This window comes from Chrysemys picta, chromosome 6, assembly GCF_011386835.1.
Source record: "Chrysemys picta bellii isolate R12L10 chromosome 6, ASM1138683v2, whole genome shotgun sequence".
NCBI classification, from domain to species: domain Eukaryota; kingdom Metazoa; phylum Chordata; order Testudines; family Emydidae; genus Chrysemys; species Chrysemys picta.
Genome location: NC_088796.1, coordinates 61416652 through 61442422, shown reverse-complemented (window position 1 = coordinate 61442422; position 25771 = coordinate 61416652).

The following is a 25771-nucleotide window of genomic DNA, read 5'->3' as shown; positions in this document are numbered from 1 at the left end:
AAATAGTAGAAAAGGCAGAAGTGTTCAATAGATATTTCTGTTCTGCATTTAGGAAAAAAAGATAGTATAGTCTCATTATATGGTGACAGTACACTCTTTCCATTCCACTAATATTTCTGGAGTATGTTAGCAGAAGCTACTAAAGTTAAACATTTTTAAATCAGCAGGACCAGATAACTTGGAGCCAAGAATTTTAAAAGAGCTGGAACAAGGGCTTTCTGGATAATGAATGCTGATTTTTAATACGTCTTGGAACACTGGGGAAGTTCCAGAAGACTGGAAGAAAGATAATGTTGGGCCAATTTTTTTAAAAAGGGTAAACATTATGACCTGGGTAATTATAGGCCTGTCAACCTGACATTAATCCTGGGCAAGATAATGGAGTGGCTGATACAGGAGTCGATTAAATAAAGACAGGATGTTTTTTCTAAAAGATAAGCTCTAGAAAGTTCTTTATGGAAGTTATTTGGCCTGTGTTATACAAGAGCTCAGACTAGTTGATCATAATGGTCCCTTCTGGCCTTAGACTCTATGAATATACTTCAAACAATTTAAGAATACTTCGAAGTCAGAAAAAAAGAAGTGCTTGTCCACAACAGGAGAAATCAATGAAAGAAATTCCCCATATTTGTGTAGCAACTATGGATCTAAAATTATGAGTTATTACTATTTAAAAATTGCCCAGAGATCAAGGCCTTTTTAGAAAAGGTAGAATGGAGGGCTAAAAGAATAAAAGCCCAAGATCTAATGGCTAGATTTCTTCAAAAGTCTGACGAAACTAGAGTTGTTGTTGCTTTTTGCAAGAGTGTACAGCTGGTACAGTTAAAAAAAAGATTTCCCATTTTTCCCTTTAATCATATTAAATTAATATCAAACACTGATATTATATGATGTGTCAGGTACAGTAATAAAATAGGGAATTTGATGGACTCTAATATTGTAATTAAAATGAGTGTAAAAGGGAAGTTAGTAATAAATGACAGATTTGGGCAAAATATTGTAAATTTTAATGACAAGGTTTACCTCATGGGCACCCCTGTAAGGAAAGAAAAGGGGTTGCATTCATATTGATTTCTTTTAGTTTAAGTGATAAAGTGAAGAAATAAGGCTAATGTTTCCAATTGAGCATGCTTATGGTATCCAGTTAACAAAATACACCTGTGCTAAAAAAGGCAGTAAAAAAGGAACCGAAACCAAATATTGTGTTTATAAGGACACTTGACCACAGAGTGAAATAATCAGAAAAGTAACTGTTTGATTAATAATGCAGAGACTTAGTTCAGGCATATTCACCAAAGTCCTACCATTGTTGTTAAAACAAGCAAAACAGAAATGGAAGATTTATACAGCTGTTCTGGACTGCCAGACTGTATAATGGATTGTTAAAACAAGTTTAAAGAGCATCAACAAATATGGACTGACTTCATATAAATTATATAAACTTTAACAAGACACTTCAGCATCTAGCAGAATGTTGATGGAGAAACTAAAACTTGAGCAAGTTTCATGGCAAAGTTGGCCAAGGGATACACTTCAAGGGGCCCATGGAAAGCGACTTATAGAAGTAAGTTGCTAACTAGAGCAACCCAATTGGTATTCAAGGTATGTACCAAGATGGCTGTACCAACAGTTCTGACCTAATTTGTCTTACACAAGCTGGCGTGACAACATGTGTTGCACAAAGAGACTGGAAACTGCCAGTCCCAGTTGCATAAACTCAAAATCTGATATCTCATTTCCTGATTGGATGATGAGAGAAGACATCTCTCGTTTTTGTTTGGATTTGTCCAGTCTTCAGAAGAAGTATGGGTACTATTTGTGCCACTGTACATTTTCTATGTCAAATCCTGTATGCCAATAAACTTAGAGGAGAAGAATTAACTCCTTGATTGTATTCATTGTGTGAACCACCTGCATTTACATCAAATCTCAAATGGTTTTACCAGGTTTGTCAATGACATTTGTCATTCAATGCCAGCAACTATAATATTCCCTTTCAAAAAAATGATAATATTAGTAGACAAGCTATCTTTTCACTTGCTTCCAAAGGTTCAGCTAAGGTGAAGGTGATAGAGGAAAAGAGAGGCAGAGCAATTCTAATAGGTACAGTATTATGCATACACTGAAGGAAAGTTTAAAATGATACCTGTATAGCCTTCTCTCAGATATCAGTCCACTGTCTTGGGAATATGTTGTGTGTGAAGTTCATACAGAAACCATTAAATGTTAGACTGTGCTATGAACAATAGAAACACTGAATAGGATTTCCATGAGTCTCTTCAAAAGTATATTTGGCTTGAAGGCAACAGGTCAGGTAAACAGGAAAGCCAAATATAAGTGAGATGGCAGGAATACCCTACCAGCCAGAGAGACCTGCAAATCTTTTATTTGAGCATTTCTATTCTATTCAATTTCATAGTGCCCATGACTGTGTTATGCTACATTTGGTGTTTTCTCCACTCTAGATGTAGAATTGAGATTGTGTATTACATGCATTTAAACCACAGACAGTGGAACAACAGAAATGTGTCAGACAAGGTGTTTGAGGTAATATCTTTTATTGGACCAAGTTCTGTTGGTGAAAGAGACAAGCTTGTCTCTTTCACCAACAGAAGTTGTTCCTATAAAAGATATTACTTCACCCTCCTTGTCACTCTAATAACCTGGGACCAACACAGCTACAACAGCACTGCAAACAAAACAAAACAAAAAAGAAAGAATGGGGGGTGGAGGAATAAGGCTGTCTATTATATATCACAAATAAGTTTATGAGTGAAACCCTAACCCCAACAAAATCAATGGCAAATCTCCCATTGACTTTAATAGGCCAGGATTTCAATTTATATATCTAGTTACCCTAGCCCCACAAAAGAAGTGAATTAGTCCTGCTTTGGTATCTTTAACCACATAAAGTTGGTTATAAACAGATCCATTGTAATCATCGGCAATGTCTATTGTCTTAAGAAAATTAAGCATAAATGATATTTTTAAAAGGCTAAATATGTGAGATATAATAAATACATCTTGTAAACTGGACTGAGAGAGGGTTCACAGAATGGCATGAAAACAGAGATCAGAAAGGCTTTCAAAGCTCTGCTCTTACTGTTATTAAAGAAAATACCTATTAATATAAAGCCTTATCCTGTTGTGACTGAACAGGTGAAGCTACAATCAATGGTAAAGCTACAATTGATTACAATGGATATATGATTGGGATGTAAAATATCAGTAGGAAAGTTAAGGAAAGGAAAAGTTAAAAGGAAAGGAAATTTTTAAAAAATGTTTACACTTAGGAATATTCACAGATCTTGATAGATTTCCTTAGAGGAAAATTCTGAGTATCTGAGGCACCCTCGTTGTGATAAGTATAAATATTAAATTTTTGACAAATATATGATGGAAAATACTTTTCTTATAGACAGAACATAGATTATTTTTCTTTTCCAACTAAATCGAAGCATTTTGATTCATTTGTCTGTGTTGCCATGTAAGTAATCTTCTAGAAGTCCTGTGGGCCATATCTCCAGACAGTGGACATTGGCATAGATCCATTAGCTTCAATGGAGCTATGCTAATTTACACCAGCTGAGGATCTGGTCTTGTATGTTTTTTTCCTCTGTAGATAATTTTAGACCAGAAGCAAGAGCCTCGTATTCTCCCAATGTTCTATTAGTTTTTTTCCTTTCATTCTGGAAACGAATTAACACAATTTGCTCATGAGATTTGCTCTCATGTTCCTCTCTGCTTTTCTGTGGAAAGTCGTTTCAGAGGAGATTGCTTAGATTCTGTTCCACGATAAAGTTATTTTCCTGCAGTGCACCCAATATTGCCTAAGAATGCTTGAATGCCTGGCTCCAACGTTCTCTTCAAAATAAAAAACATCAACCAATATTATTGTGTGTCAACATGTAATCTTTTTTCCAGATTTGGCTTGCTTTTTGGTTTGTTTTTTGGTTCATTCTTGACAATGAATAGTATATACACACATTTTCCATTATAATTCTTAGTTTCTGGCTATATTTACAGTGGTTTGTCCTGCTTCATTTCATAATATTGATTTCAGAAGATGCAATTCTAAAGGGTTCTGAAGGTCAGATGTTATTAGGCATGCAAGTGAACAATTTGCAGTTAAAGTGCTCTATCTATCGCGGACTAGATATTAATCCCCGGTTTATTGCCAGTATCTGAGGGTCTTGGAGAGACAAAACCTTTGCACTTTCATCCAATAATTTATATACAGTATAACTGAATTGAACATGGTAAAGGAAAACATGGCTAATAAATTACTTACAATTTTGTTAGTGAAAATTCTACCCCAATCCTTTTTCTAGTATCATCAGGAAACCTCGTCTAACTCATAGCACATATATTAGAGACACTGTGCATGGTAATAAATAAAGGCCAGATCCAAAACAACATGTAACATTGTTGTAAAAAAATATTCTTCAAAAATATTTTGGGGATCTATTTTTTCCCACCAACCCAATTTACTTGGCTACATTTTTCTATATACAAAGCAAGAAATAAAACCAGCAAAGACATACAAGTTATCCTGGAATAATTTAATACCTGATGAAGAACAGTTTCCAACTTTGTTTGCTGTGATTGGGTGCACAAATCCAACACTGGACAACAAGGTGTTAAAGAGCTATTCTGGGTTCAGCTCCACCACACCACACCTGCAAGGCATGCAGAGGCTGGAGGAGGAGCTGGAGGGGAGTAGCACAGCTCACTTGTTGGCAGACCAGGGGAGAAAACAGATCTTCAGCCCTCAGCTCCTGAGGAAAAGGTTGCCTGAAGGTCCCTTCCTGAGGGAAGGGAGGTCCAGATTCTGATGCACCCTCAGGGGGAATCATTCCCCTCTATTTCTTATTAACTCAGTTTATTTGTGTTAATTCCCTTTGCTTTTTGTTCATGGACTACTCTGGAAGGGAAGAAACTTCAAAGTGACCTGGCTGGAGGAAGAGGCAGGTCACCACAGAGGTGGAGCTACCTTGGTGGGAGAGAGCTGCTACGCCATACCTGGCCACAAGGAAGCGCCAGCAGTGAATTGACCCCTTCACAATGCACATATAGGCATGTTGCAATATTGTCAAATCTTTAGTACTATATGAGGCATATTTTAAACACTGAACAAAAAGAAATATGGTTAAAAGCATCTAAGAATGAAATTTAGAAACTCACTTTGTATTGAGTATAAAAACCCAGCTTTATATTTCAATGGTATGGTAACAGACTTCTTAAAAATTTAAGACATCCAGTAATTATCCATTACTTAAACTGAACATTAACAAAAAGAGAAAAGGAGACCAACTGTTGCCTTCAGTGTGTCATGACTAGTACATACATTATTATTATTCAGCACTGTTTCTAGTCGAGTTCATTTATGTCTCCTCAAAGCTTCACAGAGACTGACTTTAAATTATTCCTGACAAATAACCACCATGTCAGTATCAAAACAATTGTGCACATTTCTTCTGAGAAAAAGCACTAAATTAGCCTCTAGAAGGAAAGGGACTCTTCATCAAAAAGACAATAGTAGAAGACAATATGCAGTATACTCATCAGCCCTTTTTATACTTCAAGAGAAGAGGAAAGGAGACAAACAGTGCAAAGCTTTGGATATTAAATTCCTAAAACTTCTCCACCTCCATCATGTATCTTTCATTATGTCTCATCAAAGTCATTTTACAGTGATCAAATTCTCTGAATAATGCTATAAGAATAAAAACCATGTCAATATTAAAACAAATCATGAATAAACCAGTTCTGTAGAGAACTGTTTTGAAGATCTATTGGAAAAGAGAAACTATTGTTGCTGGAAAATAATTCTTAGAATACAATCTCTGTATCTGGTAATGGATGAGTTTTGTATTGTACAGTACAGTGTTTAATGACTAATCAAAACACAGCCTAGAAATCAAACAATGCCAATACTTCCAAAAACACTGTGTGCCTTTTTTTAAAAAAAAAGTTTCAGATTCCCATGAAATTGCACACCTGCATTTGAGTACACAATTAACTGTTCAGTAAATAGCCCATTCACTTATTTTGTCTTATAAGAACTATTTCCCTGTAATGACACAAAGCCCTACAGCAAAATATAGTTTTCTACAGTATAGCATTTGTAAACGATTATCTACTTTAGACCTCTGTTTGGTAACTGTTGATATATATAGATACCTTGGGAGCCAAGGTAAAACAGCTTTTGATCCAAGTATTCTAGAGAGGGCAGAGTGTATATCAGACATTTACAGAATTATGTGCTTCAGCTGATGCAATGTAGATTAAAGGTAAAAGGGTTAAAACCTGAATAGTTTCTGTTAAAACAACTTGCTCCTAGTTATAAGATAGGGTGTTTTCCAAAATATCCCTTTGTTCTGTATCTTCCAGATTAAATAATTAAATAAACCATGTCCTGCATGACTAGCCATAGAACTCCCTGAATTAATTCCTGTTTAAACTACAGCATTGCTGTGAAGCTATGTCTACCCTAGTGACTGTACATGCCTACGTGTGTTATTGTGCAATAACCCCTCTATTGTCCACACCTGAACCGCTGAAGCCCATGCATGAAGGAGCACAGTGAAAAGGGTAGCATGCATGAGGGATGTGGGTATGTACATGTGCCATGGTCAGATAGCCATGGTATGGTACAGTGTGGATGATGGAAAGGGCGTATATCAGATCAAAAATTTCAGTAGTGACTCAGTCCCATTTCCACAATGCATAGAATCCTCTCCTGCCTGATCCTTACCCAATATATAAAGGTCCCTGGCCTCCAATTGTCAGAGCAAGAGAAAAAAACCACACTCCCTTCCCCAAACTTCCTGTAAAAACTCCCCTATTTGCTGTATCTTGTTCACCTGCTCCCAAATTCGCTTTTCAGCTACTTTACATAGCCAGCCTACCTGAGTTGGCCCCAACCCAGTTGCTAACAGGGAGGGGGTCACTTGACCAGACAGAACACACACACAGGGCCTGATCAAAGGTCTGATCAGGCCAAAGAGCTCCACCACATGGCCCTTGCCATAAACAGTAACACACCAACCACATAACCTTCACAGACAGACACCAGCCACAGACACACATGCAGTAGTCAAATCCCTTTCTCCAAGCATAGGATTCACAGTTGTTCTTCCAAAAAGTCCTGTTTGCTACCTCCTTTCCTAGATAGACTGCAGCCCAATTAAAACATGTTGAATCAGACAAAGCTGTTAACACAATAGAGCAACAAAGGATTGTGCCTAAACTATAGCCACATTTTCAATATTTAGATGTCCTAATTTATACACCCATCCAGTAAGACCTATTTTCAGAAATGATGATCATCTATAACTCCTGCTGAAAACCAGGTCCTGGGTTTCTGAAGTACTGAACAGTCAGCAATCAGCTAGAGATCAATCTTGAAAATTTGCTTGAGCACTTTCTCCAGGCATTTCTCTTCGCATGGCCTTTAATTACTTTCTGAACAACAGGAATGCTGAAACTATATGAAAAGCAATAACAAGGCCGGATCTTCAACTGGTGTAAACAGCTGTGTCTCCATTAGCTTCAGGCAGTAGGCTGATTTACACCAGATGAGGATCTGACTCACATATATAGTTCACTGGTGTAGCGAGGCGGTGGGACACCCCACAGCCCCGCTGAGGGCCGAACCTCCCCTAATCCCAACGTGGGCGGAGCCACCGGGTCCAGAGCCCATCCCTCCGGGGTCACGGCCCCGACCCGGAAGTATAAAGACCCGCCTGCAGAGCTCAGTGGAGCCCAGGCCGGCGGAGAGAGCAGACATCTGTGGCCGAGCTCCCGCTTGGGAAACAGCCGCAGGCCGCGACCGGATACCTCTCGCCAGGTACCCCGAGGAGGACTGGCCAAGCCTGCCCCGTGCCAGGTACCCCGAGCAGGACTGGCCGAGCCTGCCCCGTGCCAGCTACCCCAAGGAGGAGCCGAGCCTGCCCTCCGCTACCTACCCAGAGGAGCCAATGCTGGTGGAGAGCACCGACGACACTAAGACGGCCCAGGTACCATACGAGGGGGAATGTGGAAGTAGCCCGGGGGCAGGCGACCCCAGTCTGGCCGCTGCACTGCCAGAGCCGATGTCAGTGTGTTGTGGCCAGGATCCCCACTGACAGCAGCGAGTTTCCGTCGCTGCTAGGGCCCCGGGTTGGGATGCAGTGGAGTGGGAGGGCCTGCGTCACCCCTGCCACCCACTCCTTGGGTGGCAGACTTCCCCTTTTCCCCCTGGCCTAGAGAGGCTGGGTACCTGATTGACTATTTGGTTGCTGCCCTGCCCTGACCTAGGGCCTGGGCTGCCCCAAACTGACCCAGCCCCTGCTACAAGGCCTGGGCCCCTGACAGACTAGTTGCTTGCTGCCCAGCCCTAACTTAGGGCCTGGGCTGCTATAGACTTCGCCTCAGCCCTTGCTTAAGGGCCTGGGTTTCGGACCTCTTGACTCAGCCCCTGCTTATGGGCCTGAGACCCTAACTGTGTGCCTGTTGTCCCAGACTGCCGCCGGACCAGAGCGAGGCGGTGGGACACCCCACAGCCCTGCTGAGGCTGAACCTCAGCCCAAACCTACTACAACTGGAAATAAGTTTCTCATAAACAAAGAGCAACAAGTATGTAAGAATCTGTCTTCCTCCCCTACTTCCTACAGATCACTTAGGATTTGATGCTGCAAGTTTCTGGGCACCATCAAGTCCCCTCTGACTCCAATGGGAATCAAGGTTGCTTAGTGCCTCACAGGAATGTTTAGCTCATTGCTAGATAAAGCCCTTAGGAAATGTGTATTTGATTGTATCTTACTCCCCACCTTATGCTTCATCCTCTAAATAGGTCATATTCCCCCCCCCCCCCTTCAAGCAATGACAGTGCTACAGCATACTGGATAGTCAGCAGACCCTGGAAAAATTGCTTTACGTATGAAAAACCCAACTTGCACATCTTCGATTCTAGGTGGGTCAGTTTGGTTACTGGGTGTACCCAGGTGAATAGGGAAATTTATTCTGGCCCACTGTATTCTTTACATTCCATTAGTTTACACTTTGTTATTCAGTCTCAGTTAAAAGTGATCCATGAGGGTCAGATCCACAGTCCTTTTCAATCCCAATGATCTTATATCATACCAAAGGTTACAGTTACTAAGTACCTATAATTGAAGTGGAAATCAAATTACATATACTGGCAATCTGCATAGGAAATATTGATGGGGTCCCATCAAACCAAATTTCTTGCCTTGTGGAAAACCACCTTCCTGTGTCTTACACTAGGGAGATGACCCCAGCTGACAAAGAGACACCCGGCACTGAATAGTCAGAAAGCATCAGATCTAAGGTCATTAATCTTTACAAATTCTGCAGAGAAGACTGAAATCTGAAAGTACACTTGAAAATGAGTAGGCAGGCTCTTCATATCTAAAAAGGTCAATGTGACACTCCTGTGTCACCTATTTTCTTACTGTTTTCCATTGTCCATGTCAGTGCCACTTGTACACTGATAGTCTAAAGCCAACAAAATGATCTTGAGCAATTTCAGCAACTTAATAGTAAGTCCCAGCTCATTTTTAAAAGAGAATTCTGAAATAACATGCACATGCGAAAGGGAATTCATTTTTCTAACTGTTCAATGCTTTTAAGGATGCAGCCATGCCAAACACATTAGATTATGGAATTAGTGATCTTTTGCAGTAAATTATACCAGCTCCGAATAAAAAGTCATTCTGATATTGGGATGACTAACATAACTTTCCACCCTATTTGTGAGCTAACGTAAAAAAATCTACATTTAAATAGATATGTTTTCTAAAGACTGGAACATAAACCTGTACCTTGCAGATTTTTCTTTTACTGGAAGGTGACTGTAAATTAGATCTCTTTCAATTACAGATATGTTCTCCATTTCATTCTGTAGACAGATATGGTGGCCTTATTTCATGTTCCCATATTAAAATCCACAAAGAAAATTGATATGCTAATTTATATAATGGGAAAAAAAACAGGCAATATTTTATATATTATTGTGATCTACTTGGGTTGAACTTGAAGTGTAGAATGCTATTTTATAATAAAGTACTTAAAATGCTAATTAATACGGTTATAGTTTAAATAAAGTGTGCTAAGTGCAACCATTGCACATTTAAATGAAATGGAAAGTGATAAATATTGTAAGTTAAATAAACACTAATTAATTGTTAAGAACCTTCTTTATGTCAAATATCATATCTTAAGACAAAAATAAATGTTTTTCATAAACAATTAAACTAAAATTTTACAAGGTGTGCTTTGTTTAGCTATTGGTGCAAATGCTCTCTGCCTGGGGAGCATGAGGTTAAAATTTCAGCTACCCAAGAAGTGCATTACCAGTCAAGTAATGTGCATCTTGACACATTATTAGTGTACATTGAAACAATTATTAGAGAGTTTGGAGCATTAAAAATTTATAGATTCAGACACATGCACAAACATGCAGAGGGTGCATTTTGTGCATGAAAATTCTATTACATCTCTACCCCGATATAATGCTGTCCTCGGGAGCCAAAAAATCTTACCGTGTTATATCGAACTTGCTTTGATCCACCGGAGCGTGCAGCCCCACCCCGCCGGAGCGCTGCTTTACTGCAGTATATCCGAATTCGTGTTATATCGGGTCGCGTTATATCGGGGTAGAGGTGTACTTTGTATAATGAAGAACTTCAATTAATCTTGTACACCAGCAAGGGCCCTACTTCAAAGTACTTAAGCACGTGCTTAAATTTAAGCAAGTGCTGAAGTCTCAGCAACTTCAGTGGGACTTCAGCACTTGCTTGTCCATCGCTGAATAGGGATGGACTTAAATGTACTCATAGTTAAGCACATGCTTAAGCATTTTTCTGAATCAGGGCCTAGGTGCTTGAATCTCAAACCAGTTTTGCACTCCTGTAGAGTTACTCCTAATTTATATCAGTGTAAATTAGATTAGAAGAAAGTTCATGGCCTGTTGCTTCTATTGTAAACCTCTTCGCTTTTTATCTCAGAGAGGTGGGCTCTTTGGACACACAATCCCATACAATTACAAGTATTACACTTAAAAATGCATTGAATCTTCCTTTGTGATGTCTCAGCTTTTGACTTGTGAGCCCATGCAACTAAACTACTACACTTTTTCATTTTCACTAAGTGTAATGGTTTTCTAGCACTTGGATACTGTACAAAGTATGTCTGAGCTGACATTTCTGCTTACCTAGTATGGTCTATAAAAATCAATGAGCCTGTTTCTTACATTTCACAGTTGTGAATTAGAATACAAGGTGTATAGAAGTTGGGTGTAAACTGCTACAATTCTAATTTGGTAATAATTTACCCCCACTTTTCACAGAAATAAGTCACTACACACCATATAAGGCAATGGAGAATCAGGCCAGTGAATGATATACAGAAAGGTGAAAAAATACTCACCAACTTACAACATGAAATTCAGATTAATAAGAATGGTCACTGTCAACCAAGAACCTTCATCTTTTGCTATTGATTATGTACACTTTTAAAACTACTTTAGATTTTATTTTTTAAAAAATATTAGAGCAGGTCCTGATTTTGGCTCACAATGTTTGGATATTTAATCATTATTGGCAAGCTGAACTCAATATCATGTTCTGCATTTTACATTCTGTATTCCAAGTTTTAAAACCTAAATTACATTAACAATAAAAGGGGGGGGATTAAGCCCTGATACTTTTAACTTTTTCAGAGAAACTGTATGAACATAAGAAATTCACATTGATTGAATTATATTTTAATGGTACAAATCCTTCTTTTAAGTTCTCATCACTAGTCCACCAGATGCCTGAAGGATAACATAAATTAGCAAGTTACCTAGACATGCTGAAAAAATAAACAAATGCTTTCCCAACAAAACTGTCATCAAAAGCTTTAATCACTGAAATCATAATTAGAACACTGGAACCTTAACAGAGCATGAGGTAATGATTCATTAGTTTAAAGAGCTCTACAGAAGTGTATGTCCCACATAATCATATTTATTTTCTTGTCTTCACTGAGTTTTAATTATTCACAGGTTGGGATTGATCATGGCTTCTAAGTACTCATTTGGCACTATGCAGGATACCTTCCTGCTGCATTTTTCTTGATCTTCTCTTCAGTCATTTATATTCTCATGTTAATGATGCTGTATGTTTAAGCAGTTAATAAAGCTCATTTATCTTTTACACTACATGCCATTGCTAAGTTGTTTTGTAGTTCAGGTATTTCCTCCATCCCTTTAATCTGTTTTCCTGTGTTTATTTCCCCTGTGTATGTGTTCCAGTATATCATTATGGGCCTCATTATGGACAATCTAGTTGATTGACTTTGGTTTTGTTAATTCCGTGAAGTGCAGAAAAGGAGGGAAATAATATACCAAACTCCTCTGGTTCATCAGGTCCACTGGACAATTAAAACAGTCAGAAGAGCCTATGACCAGTAAAGATTGTTCAGTATAAGAGGTCCTTGATGAGCCCTCAATATATCAAAAAATGGGGGCTGCTGGAAGCGGCACGGGCCGAGGGACGTACTGGCTGCCGCTTCTAGCAGCTCCCATTGGCCTGGAGCAGCGAACCGCAGCCACTGGGAGCCATGATCAGCCGGACCTGCGGACGGGGCAGGTAAACAAACTGGCCCAGCCCACCAGGGGCTTTTCCTACACAAGCGGCGGCCCCAGTTTGAGAAACACTGAGCTAGATAGATTTATCTAATTTATGACAAAAGCAATATGCAAAGTTTAATTTCTCAGTAAATGCTTCATGATGCTCTTCAAATAGTGTCTCTTCTCCAATCCAGAATGAGACATGGGACATACCATGTTATCTGTATGATTCCTCTGGAGATATTTCCCTTCAGGCGACTATTCTTAAATTCTACTATAGCTTAACACAGGTTGGAAAATAATAGTTTTGAATTAGATGTTTGAATGGCCTACCGAATGGGCTTGTGTCCTCTATTAGCATCATATGTTGAGATTTCATGTTCTTACTTCACTAGCTATTTTTAGAATGTTAGAGTAAAGGAGTCTAATTAGTCTGGAGGATGCAATTTGGCTACCATGTAATAGCAACAAGTTTGGATATCAGCCTAATAGTAAGTTCTTTTGCCTAAGCTTTCATGGGAAGCTGTACACCCAAGGGAGAAATCAGCCTGCATTGTAGTCAGTTTCTTGACCCTTAAGATCTTTATTTGAGCTGGCCAGAATCTCCCAGTTACACTTTGTGGCATGTGTTGAGATTCTGAAACTTGTTTTTGTTCCATGGAAGAATGAAAACAAAACCTTTTGTATGTTTTCATGAAACAAAATTGTGTCAAAAGGTCCATTTTCAAATTTGAAAGGTCAGGTTTCTGATTTGAAAGTTTCTGTCTGGTCAGAAGTCACCAGAGAGCTCTGCACCTCAGATCTTCCTATTGAAAACTTCTTTTAACTAGATACATCTCCACAAAACATTCTGGCTTTGGCAAAACATCATTTTGATGAACGGTATTATCATCAAAATATCTTCAAACCAGATCTAGCCATTATCATTATTATTTGTATAACCATTTCACCTAGGAGCTCCACTCATGGACGAGAACCCCATTGTGCTAGGCACTATACAAACACAGAACAGGAAGTCTCTCCCTGTCCCAAGCAGCTTACAATCTAAGTATAAGACAAGAGACATCAGATGGATACAGACAGAGACAGAATAGCACAAGGAAACAATGAGACTGTATTGGTCAAGTTGATGCCAGTAGTCTCAGCACACCAGCAGCCTAACCAAGTCAAGTTTTTGTAGTCATCACAGAAAAGGAGAGTTTTAAGAAAGTTTTGGGGATGTTTATGGTGAGCTTCTCCCAAATGAATGTATCACAAGGTGGCAGTGGCCCTTAAGAGCGGTTGTAAATGGCTAGTAAAAGGATGCATCTTAGAAATGTTATGCTGAAAGAATAGGCAAGATTTAGACATATCCTGGATGTGAAGACCTAGAGAGTATCGGAGGTAGCCGTGTTAGTCTGTATCCACAAAAACAACAAGGAATCCGGTGGCACCTTAAAGACTAACCGATTTATTTGGGCATAAGCTTTCATGGGTCTGAAGAAATGGTTTTTTATCCTCAAAAGCTTATGCCCAAATAAATCTGTTAGTCTTTAAAACCTAGAGAGAGGCACAGATGACACACAGGTTACAGGCCTGAGTGATAGGCAGGTCAGTGGTGTCCACACTGATCAAGAAAGGAAGTAGCAAGGAGGGCTTAGGAGTCAGGGAAGATTAAGAGCTCTGTTTTGGCCATGATGACCTTGAACTGATGGCTAGACATCCATGAGAAGATGTCAGAGACAGGCTGGGACTTGACCGTCTCCTTCTGTCCAAACTAGAGTAGAGGGGCAGATCTTGGAGTCCTCAACATAGACATAGAAGTTGAATTTGTGTTTGCAGAAGAGATTATCCAGAGCCAAGGTGGAGAGAGAGAGAAGGGGACCAAAGACAGAACCAAGTGGGACCCTTTCAGAAAGTTGAAAACTGAAGGAGCAATTAGAGAAATAGGAGAAGTAGGAGAGGATAGAGTCATGGAGGACAAGTAACTGTCATGTATCTGTTAACATGTGTATAGTCTTATACCACTAATCATGGGTGATAAAGAGCAATATGTTACATAAGCAAATGAAGAAGGGGTGTAATTTCTGGAACACAGACAAGTGTAAGACAAAAGCCAATTCTGTGGAAGAACTGAAGTCAGATGTGACACCCAGAGCCTAGTCAGAAGCAACATATTATGCTTGACTGGGCAAGTTTACATCAAGAGACACAAACTCAAAATTGGCAAATGCACCCATTTAGACACCCATCTAGCTAATCTGTAGAACAATTTTGGCAGTTTTAGCTTCCGAGTGCAACTGATGCTGTAAATAAATGTCCCTGCAACTCTAGGCCTGCATTTAATGGTGCAATGGTTGAGGCCCAGCTAAAAATCTGAGTTTAAATATGGTTTACAAAATAAAATGTCCTTTTCTGCAATGGTAGTATAGAGTGATGATTGTCCTCAAACTTCAAAAGCAACATTCATCCTAAACAGTTCTGAAAACTGCAGCACATTATTAATCATGTTTATTACAGCAGTTTCGATAGACCAGCTAAGCTTGGCCCCATTGTGCTAGGCACTGTACAAACAGAGTAATAGAAGGTCCCTGCTCCAAAATGCTTATAAGCTAAACAGACAACACAGACAGAGGTTATGGGAAAGGACTAAATACATTTTTCTCATGTTACCATATGATTCTAATCACTGTAGCATGTTACTGAAGTATTTGGTGCTATTGCTATACCATCATTTAGTACTTTTAAAAAGAGCTGGTGGAGCTAACAAATCAATTAATCTTTTCTAACTACTTGGGCACATGAAAAGTGGCCTTATTCATTAATTTGTTACAGTGTTCTTAAAAGGTATTCATCTACTGCATCACTTTCATAGATATGCCTGATCTCATTTTTCTTGCATCAGCTAATTTAGATATAATTAATTCAGTTGAAAAACTTCATAGAGTATCTTCTAAGATGATTAATTATATTTACTATAATGATGGGCAAGGCACAAATACCCAGACAGTATAAAATGTAACTAATTTTTGGATACTCGGGCTTTATCTACATAGGGAGTTATTCTGGAATATCTACTCCTAGTTAGCTCCATGTGTGGATCTTCTTTCGGAATAAGAGCATCACTAGAAAGAGCAGAACAGTTATTCCTGATTAGCTCTAAATTCACTTCCTACATTATTCCAGATTAACTTCCATGTGGAGACAAGCTGAGTGTGAGATCATAGAATCCTGGAAAAGATACAGATCTGAACTCAGCCTGTTTGCTTTTTTCCTTTTATTAGGAAGACAGCATGTTGCATTATTGTAATTTATATGGGATGCAAGTGAAAATGTTTCTAATCTTTTAGGGGAATTACAAATACAATTTTATATAGAGATGAGCAGAACTAGACAAATTTAATTTAAGTAGTCAACAAACAAGCAGATGCAGCAAACAGCTCACTGCCTGCTCAGTTTCCACTTGCCATTTTCATTTCAAATACTGTATGTCAGCTGCTTTGTGGATCGATAACAGGTTTCTGAACCAAATGAACATACAGAGCACCTGAGTAATATTGCAGTGTGTTGAATTACTCAAAAAAAATAACAAGAACAAAAAAAAATCCTTGAAATGAGCAAAGTTGAAAGTGAGCATTTTGAATTTTTCCTGGGTACCTGATCCAATGTCATTCTGTTCACCCCAATTTATGGCAAGTATCATCCATAAAAGTGGGGAAATAAAATTAAAGAATACATTTTTCCTACCAGCCCAGGAAATGCTGTATTACTGGCTTCGAAAGAATCAAATAAAAAGAATTTAAAAATGTAGTTTCTTAATATGTATCCTTTCCCCTATTAAACTCTGATTGTCTTGTTATAGTTGCTCGACAGCTTCACTGTACTACAAAAAAGTGGAAATATTATGACCCCATGCATGCACATCAATGATCCACTGAAATGAACAGCTTCATATTAATAGCTTGAGACAATAAAATTCTGCTAGCTTCTGCTTTGTGGATGCTTGCACAAGGGCCACACAGTGATTTCTGAACAATTTCACATCACAAAAGCCAGACAGTTTTTATCACTGACATTGGCACTAAAATTGTCCAAACACACTATTGTCCTGGCCCACAATGTATAAGGGTCTTTTAGATAAGTTGGTTGAGTAGAACTCTCAAAACACAATAATGTATTCAATTTACAAGCAGGTTCCTTTGCCACTCATTTAAGAGGCTTTCTTCATTGTCAAATAAACAAAAGAGAAAGCCAATGTACTGATATAAAAGGATTCTATTCACATTTACTCATATGGTTGGAGGGTTTCCCTATATCAGGTCAAATTCAAGGAGTTATAGAGTTACAGCGGTGATGAATTTGGTCCATTAGGCCAGATTCTATCTTAGGGAGATATCATGCACTGGAGCCATGAATGGAAGGTCCCCTTCCATATGCTGATCTCACCATTTCCTATACGGAAGGGGGTGGGGAATAAGTCGTATCCTTGGCAACATTCCCATAAGCCATGTGGAAGGCTCTTCATAGGTTCAAGGATTGATGGTTTAGGGGTAGGGTTGTGGAAGGTGCCTAATGTTAATCCCCTGACCCTGCAAATTTGCCCATGGAAAGAAAACTATATTACCTCCCCATACTGCCACTCCCTGCTGCAGAACCTCATTTAAGGGTGGCCCTGGGTCAGCCAGTGGTCAGAGAGGTCCCAACCAGGATTCAAATGGATGTGCGGGTCTAGGCTTATAACTGGTGTGGCAGCACAAGGCCTGCGCATAAACTGTTCTGTGTCTCTGCAGATCAGTGGATTTACAGCATTTGGGGACCAAACCTTCATTTTCTTCTATGGAGAAGCCAAATCCAGATCACCCAACAGAATTCAAAGGAATTGTGTCGTTTCTTGACTCCTTCACATGGACACACACTACTGTTATCAGTTATATCAAGGTAAATCTGCAGTGACTCTGACTTTGGTGGAGCTCATTTAGATTTTCCCTGATGCAAATGAGATCTGACTCTGGTTCACTGTATCTAAAGCAGTATATGTTATAATTGTTCTCTCTCTTTCTAACAAAGAATTGTATTGTATTTACATGTCTCTTTGTGGTTTTGCTTGATTGTCCATATGGTCATTTAATTAATAACACCTATTTTTTCTACTTCTTTATCAATGACACGGTTTTACATTGATGCAGGAAGATAACAGTGAGCACTCTGGGACAAATTTTGGACCACTCTTCCTACAGTACATGGATCAGAAAACCTGCAGTAAGAAATGCCATTGCTATAGTGCAGAATAGAAGATATCCACTCTAGTCAGGGCTTTCTAAACAGTAAAGAACCTTCAGTCCTAGAGTTCTCAGGGGACATAATGAGGCCTGGTCAAGGGCTCTCGAGCCATGCGCCAAAAATTAAATATTCAGTGGTCTTAGAATCATAGAAATGTAGGATTGGAAGGGACCTTGTTAGGTCATCTAGGCTCGTCCCCTGCACGGAGGCAGGACTAAGTATTACCTAGATCATCCCTAACAGGAGTTTGTCTAACCTGTTCTTAAAAACCTCTAGTGACAGAGATTCCACAACCTCCCTAGGTAATTTGTTCCTGTGCTTAACTACCCTTAGTTTTTCCCAATGTCTAACCTAAACCTCCCTTGATGCAATTTAAGCCCATTGTCCTGTCCCTGGTGGTTACGGAGAACAATTTATCACCTTCTTCTTTATAACAACCTTTTACATACTTCGAAAATGTTTGTGATGCTGTCTAGCAGGTTGCCAGGTCAATTCACTTGTGTTAGTTTAGTTCAAAGGGAATGTTAATGGCATTGTATTCACTTATCTATTAATCTTTTGCTTGCTATCACATTACCTTAAGCATGTTCCTATAATTAAATAACCCTAGATCAAAGTATGTGCATATTCAGGTGTTAGAACTCCTAATGAATACTAATGAATGATACTTGTATTGTTTCACTTGTCTATCCCTATTATAATATAATGGCAGGCAATTGCATTACAGATATCATTGTAACTAAATTATTTGTGAATGCCAGGAAATAGAATGCTAAGTTCATAGCAAGGGTTGTTGTGTTCAACAATGGAAATTCACAGACTCAGTCTGTGACTGCTACTCATCAAAACCCATGTGAGTGATGACACTGTTCAGATTATTTTCTGTGAGCAGAGTCTATAAATGCTGGTTTAAAGGAATGATCCTGCATGTCTGGACTGATGGATTCTGACAGGGTGAAATACTAAGTGATTGGACAGAGATCCCTAGAGTTATTCCAGGTAACCCCCAGAGATTTATGAAAGGCTAGCAGATTACTAGATCTGTACTATCATATTGGACTCTCAAACTTGGACTCACCTGTTAATCTATTTTACCTGCTTTAACCTCTCAATAAGTCTCATTTCATTTTCTTGGCTAATAAACTTTTAGTTAGTTTACTAGAGAAATTGGCTTCCAGCATTGTCTTTGGTAAGAGATCCAGAGTAACCATTGACCTGGGGTAAGTGATCGACCACTGGGGGTTGGGAGTAACCTAATGTGATGTGGTATTTGGTATAGTGACTAACATCACAAAGACTGAGTGGCAAGATTCCCTGGAGAGCCTAAGGGACTCCATGGTAAGGCTAATACTGTATAATGATCCAGGAGAACACATTTGTTACTGGCTTGATGAAATCTAATTTATAGAATATACCACTAATTTGGGGTTTCTGCCCTGTTTTCTAACAGTCTGACCTGAGTTTGGCCCTGTCAGTGGTGAGCCACTTCAGACAGCGTGACACTGTTATCATGTCCCCCCCTCAGTCTTCTCTTCAGACTAAACAAACCCAATTTTTTCAATATTTAATCTTAGGTCATGTTTTCTAGACCTTTAATTATTTTTTGTTGCTCTCCTTTGGACTTAGTCCAATTTGTCCACATCTTTCCCAAATTGTGGTGCATTTTGAATTCTAATCTTGTTCTCCAAAGCACTTGCAACACTTCAAATGATACTAAGTGTACCCTCTATACCAGTGGTGGGCAACCTGCAACCAGTCAGGGTAATCTGCTGGCAGGCCACCAGACGGTTTGTTTACATTTTTACGGCCGCCTGCAGCTCCCAGTGGCCACAGTTCGCTGTTCCCAGCCAATGGGAGCTGCAGGAAGTGGTGCGGGCTGCAGGGATGTGCTGGCCACCACTTCCCACAGCTCCCATTGGCCGGGAACGGCTAACCATGGCCACCGGGAGCTGCAGGCAGCCATGCAAATGTAAACAAACTGTCTCATGGCCTGCCAGCAGATTACCCTGAGAGGCTGCATGCAGCCCGCGGGCCGCAGGTTGCCTACCAATGCTCTATGCCATGACCCAAATCATTTTGGAAGATATTGAATAGAACTGGACTCTAAACAGATCCCTGCAAGACACCATTCAATATGCCCTTCCAGCTTGATTGTGAATCATTGATAACTATAAGAGTATGATTTTCCAGCCTGTTGTGCAGCCACCTTATAGTACATTCATATGGGCTATATTTCCCTACTTTGTTTACGAGACGGTAATGTGAGACAGTATCAAAAGCCTTACTAAAATCAAGCTAAATCACATCTACTGCTTCCCCCATATCTACAAGGCTTGTTACCCTGTCAAAGAAGGATAGTAGGATAACCTAGCTATGATCCCCAGGTACAGTTCCTTCCTTCCTCACATAATGCCATGCCCTCAATTTATTCCTATTTCTAGGAGAAGAGATTTTGAAGTTGGGAGTGGGGTGCTTCCCCTGTTTGGGTGGACAAGGGGAGAAGAAGACACGAGCAGCCTTATCCCCTTACTTATGATTCCTCTGGGTATGTACCACTCACAGCCCTGCATTCCCTTGAGCACATGGAGTCTTTGAACCCTTGGCTGTAGACTACCCAGAGGGGCTGGGGAGAGAAGGAGAAGACCCTCCTCCTGCCTGTACCAGTCATCAGTGGCAAAGGGGGATATTGCATCCTTTCAAAGGGGGTAGCAGCAACCACACTACACCAGAATTCTTGGAGACATTATAGCTTGCCTTTAGAAACTGCCACTAGGGCAGCACGTCTCTGCACTATCCCCAACTTGTCCAGTGGCAGAACAGCAGACTGATCCTGCAGTTGAATATAATATATGGAGATATACCTATCTCATAGAACTGGAAGGGACCCTGAAAGGTCATCGAGTCCAGCCCCCTGCCTTCACTAGCAGGACCAAGTACTGATTTTGCCCCAGATCCCAAAGTGGCCCCCTCAAGGATTGAACTCTCAAACCCTGGGTTTAGCAGGCCAATGCTCAAACCACTGAGCTATCCCTTCCCCTAAAGCTAAACCTAAAACTATTTCATACCATCACTAAATAAAGATGTATTTACAGACCACAATGGGATTTAGCAGGAATGAAACGGGTCAGAGGTCAAATTAAATGTTATTCCAACCAAACAGATGATGCCTTGTTTGTACAAATGAATTTCTGGAGGTAACAAGCATTTCTCCCTAAAGAAAAGATCAGAATGCACACTGGAGATTAGGCAGGCAAACCAATCATGTTGTTTACAAAAACCAAATGGGAAAAAATAGTTGAAAAAGGATTATGGAAAATTATTTGAGCAGGAAATGGTAATATATATATATATATACACACACACACACACACCACGCATACATGCACTTTCCCAAATGAATTCAATCATGTGGAAAACATAATCTTGCCATTTTGAATCTATTGCCAAGTGAGTTAATAATCTTTAAGAAAAAGTACTGAAGCAAACATATTTGCTTAAACTGAAAAACAGTTAGGGGGAGAAATGCTCATATCCCACCTGGCCTAAAGTCTGGATGGGAAGACAACTTTCCTGGCTTGGCTTTTAATTTTAGAATACTGATGACGACAACAATGCCTGAAGTCTGGGATCAGATTAGTTCCATTTATACAAATAAATCAAGAGTATATATGTTTACCAAGCATATTAAAAATGGGCTATGGATGTAATTTCCTGTCTTCTACAAATCTCTTTAATTTATCTGTGTCAACAGATGTACCTCCTACAGCACTACCAGGACAATAATTGTTCCCAGCAATAAATATATATGTATATATAAAGATGTTCCACTTTTAAAGAACCCATTTCCAGTCCATGAATATGGATTCTTTTTATATCAGTTTCTATCATTCAGTTTCCCCTACCATTACACAACATCAAAGATCCACGGGTAGTTAATTAAGCAGCATTTTTCAGAATGCATAACTGAACATAATATTTTGTCAGTGCCAATCTGATTGTAATTCTGGATTTAATACATAAAAAGACCCTTATGACCAGGGGTGAAAGTGAGCCAGTACAGTACTGTACAGGCCAGTACAGCGTACCGGTAAGAAGCTGGTACCGGCCCTTATGCAGCCCACATGAAAACACTGCCACAGCAGCGCTTTAACATCCCTGCCCCTTTTGCCTTCCCCGTCGGCAATCCTGCCGGTAGGGTCCATACCTGCAGGGCCACTGACGGGGGGAGAGAGGCGAAGGGGCAGCAACATTAAAGCACTGCCGTGGCAGTGCTTTGAAGTCACTCGCCTTCACCGTCGGCGGCCCTGTCGGCACGGACCCTACCGGCGGTAGCGGCGGCCGGAGTCCTGGGCCCTTTTAAATTGCTGGCCCCGGGGCAGCTGCTCCTCTTGCTCCCTCCCAGTTGGCGGTGGCAGGATAGACGTTAAAGCGCTGCCACAGCAGCGCTTTAACATCCCTGTCCCTTTTGGGCCCCCCCATCGGCAGCCCTGCTGGTAGGGTTCGTACAGGCAGGGCCGCTGACAGGGAAGGGGAGTGACGTTAAAGCACAGGGCAGCAGTGGGGAGCCCTGGGCAGTGCGGACAGGCTGGCTGGGGGATGCTGACGCCCCCAGCTTCGCCCCTTCCAGGGGCAGAGCCGGCCCCCATACCGGTAAGTTTTTGGACTTACTTTCACCCCTGCTTATGACTGAATTTAAAAGTAACTTTTGATCCATTTTATTCACAACAAATTCTGCATCTTGGCGGGGGGTTGGACTAGATGACCCTTGTGGTCCCTCGCTAACCCTATGTTTAGGGCCCTATCAAATTCATGGCCATGCAAAACGTGTCACAGACAGTGAAATCAGACTTCCCCTGTGAATTCTAGCTATTGGAGGGAAGGGGAAGAGCAGGGGAGGGCTGGGGCCACTACTAGGCCCTCAGCTCCAGCTGCTAGTCCCCTCTGGGTTGGGGAGGGATGGGATTTACTCCTCCCCTGCAAACCGCTTGGCGGGGGAGGGGAGAAAATCAGACCCACCTCAGGGTATGTACCCCAGCTGCAGGAAGCTCCAGGACTGGGCAGCAGCCCTAGAGCTTCTTGCAGCTGCAGGAGGTTGCCAGAAGTGGAGGGGGGTCTGATCTCTGCCCGAGCATGGCCATGCAGGGGAAGAGCAGGTCCTGTCACTCTCCAGCCCGGCCAGGACTAGCAGCTAGGAGCCCCTGGCTGGGGTGCTCGCAGCAGCATGGGGAAGATCAGACCATCTCCAGCTCCAGCAGACTCCTGCAGCTGCAGGAAGCTATGGAGCTGTTGCCCAGTCCCAGAGCTTCCTGCAGCCATAGGAGGTATGCAGTGGTGGGTAGGGGAAGAGCAGGTCCTGTCCCTCCCCAGTCCAGCTGGGACTAGCAGCTAGGAGCCCCTGACTGGGGTGTTCCCAGCAGCACAGGGGAGATCAGACCCACCTCCAGCTTTGGAACCTTCTTCGGTCACAGGAAGCTGTAGTGGTGCTGCCTTCCGAGCCCAGCTGTGAAGGCAGCATAGAAGTGAGGATGGCAATCCTGCAACACACACACCCCCAATGGCTTTGCGGCCTCCCCCACAATTCCCTTTTGAGTCGGGACTCCCACAGTTATAGCACAGTGAAATTTGAGATATAAACATCTGAAAATGTATAATTGACTAATTTTCAAATTCTATGGCCTTGAAATTGACCAGAATGGACCATGAATTTGGCAGGGCCTTTCCTATGTTTCTCTCTTTGTGAAATTGTGAAAACTTTAGCTATTTTTGATCACAAGCCACACTTGAATAAATAAAGGAGCTTCATATTTGGGATCTGCCCTTTCCTAGGTTGCCCTGCATTTTCTCATTACCTTTGCAGTTAAATTCACCTTGTTTTTAAGCAGTGCTTTTTACACCTGAACATCATAAACACAATAATTGTTAGAGATACAACAAAAACACCTATCATAATGTAGGTAGTATCCAAAGATGGAAACACCTACCCACAGGCAAGACAAATTTGCCACATTTGAAATCTAAATAGGAATAGTTGGAGAGGAAAAAATAGGGATTTGACTTTTAAGTGCATGGAAAGAGACTGGACACAGAGCTTTTTGGACAGACTAAGTGAGGAAACAATCAGTGTGCCTCAGCGGGAGCAACTGACTAGTCTGAGAACATGTAAAAAACCCAACCCATGCAAAGCTGCAGCACAAGGGCTATTAGCCCTATTTAATTAATTAAATTAAATTTCACTCAGTGGTTTCCCTGTCATTTACTCGACCAAAGAAAGGAGTTTGATACCTACTTTTAATATGGTATCAACAAAAGGCAGGAGGTCAGGGAGAAGGAACAGAGAAACTGCCCACTAGCTGCTGCTCTCCAGTATCTCTAATGAAGATACTGGAGAGAAAAAAGGGGAAAATATTATTTGGGTTTCACTTTTTGTAGATTGACATCATTGCTACCACCTGCTTTTAACAAATTAAGAAACAAACAAACAAACAAAATATCAGCCACGTTTTGTGTCCACTGTTACCGAAAACCACTTTCAAGAAAACATGCTTCCCTTCCCTCAAAGCTTATCATCCCATGGAAGTATTCACATGCTTCAAGTCAAGCATGTGCTTAAGTGCTTTGATGCTGCATTTGGCTTCAGTGCCCTGCACCTTGCATGATCATGATAGTAATTCATAACCTAATGTCACACAATTTCCTAATGGGCTAATGGTTCCCCCTGCCACACACACCTGCATCCCCCAGCAAATGGTGACATGCTAACTGGTACAGTCTTTTTCTGCTTCTGTCCAATACAGATAATGCAGCTTCAGGCTTTAACTGAGTGTCTGGGGCTGCTGAAGCCTCTGTTGTTTTCTCACACAAAATATACACTAATATTTGGATTTCAAAGCTAAATCTGGAGTAAGGTTCAAGTTAAGATTCACAGCACTGAAATCTCACAAGATGCTACAGTGAGAATTTGGCTCAAAATGATGAAAAAAAATTCAGTAAAATGTAATGTTTTCACAAGATCCCATATACAACTGAACTGAAATTTGAGAAAGAAAATACCTTCTATCTTTGAATCACATACAGAACGAAAACTGGAGGGATGAGTTTGCACGCAGGCATTTGTACCTGTATCAGTCTTTAAATCTCCACCAAATACTAACAATTCAAAATTACTTATCTGGCAAGCATTCACATGTGAAAACTGCTATTTTCAGTGACATTCATTGATTTGATTTAGGAGGAGGATTATAAAAAGGTGAACATTTTCCATATTGATGGAGAAAAACTGCAGTTAACACAGTGAAAATGCCTGTAATAAAATAATAAAAATAAAATAATATTAATAATAATACAGAACACATTCAATGTTAAATTTATATGGCACCACTGTTATCCAAATTAATTAAGACTGGGGTAATAATGTACATCTACTTCATTGTGAAAAATAGATGGCATGAATTAAGAAAATTGTGATGAAGCTTTAACTTTTAATTTGTTAGCTGATGAATACAACACTGTTAAAACTTTGTGGTTGTTTTGTATTTTATAACACATTCTTCCCCTTTGGGGAAGAAGTAGGAAGGGCAAGGACTAAAAAGAAAGTATCACAGCACATGTATTATTTACCTAGGAGACCAGAGTAGAATCATTGGAACTATTCTCAGCCATTGGACAAATACATAGTTATACATTTTCTTTAAAAAATGCTTATTATTTACCCAATAGACTGGAAATAAAGGAGTCACTCAACTCTGCCAGGCCATGTATAATGTATTTTAAACATCTGAGAAAATACACAATATTTATTCAGTAGAACTTAAGAAAAGGGAGTGTACCGTGCAATCCCATGTTGAGTATTGCCTTGTTAAATCCTGATCAGTCATTTTGGTACCACAGATGAGA